Here is a 452-nt window from a genome sequence, read left to right on the forward strand (position 1 = left end):
ATTACCAAAACATTTTTCCTGTTGCACTTGAAAAAATTTTGCTGAATTTAATAACTAAAATGTAGGTAATAAAACTGCAACAGTAATTGCATGCTTAAGAATGAAGAGACAAAGTAGTTCTACTTTCACTGAAGAGATGACTTTTAAGACTGGCACTATTTTGGATCCAAAAAGTACAAGGATCAATGTCACTGAAGAAGACAGAGATTTTTATGACCCCAAGACTGTGGATACAAGGGTTCATCTGAGAATTCAAATTTCAAAGAGCAACATACCAATATCAGGATATGTGTTTCCATATAGAACATATATAGTGTTTAAAAGAAACAACATTCCACAAGATAGGCTCTGAAGATTACTTAATAAAAAGTGCCCAATTTTTCTGTCATTTCTATCCATTACTAGTGCCTAAAGTAGCTGGAAATGGTGCTGTGCTTCTAAACCATGCAGAC

The sequence above is a fragment of the Molothrus aeneus genome, chromosome 2 (assembly GCF_037042795.1).
Source record: "Molothrus aeneus isolate 106 chromosome 2, BPBGC_Maene_1.0, whole genome shotgun sequence".
NCBI classification, from domain to species: Eukaryota; Metazoa; Chordata; class Aves; order Passeriformes; family Icteridae; genus Molothrus; species Molothrus aeneus.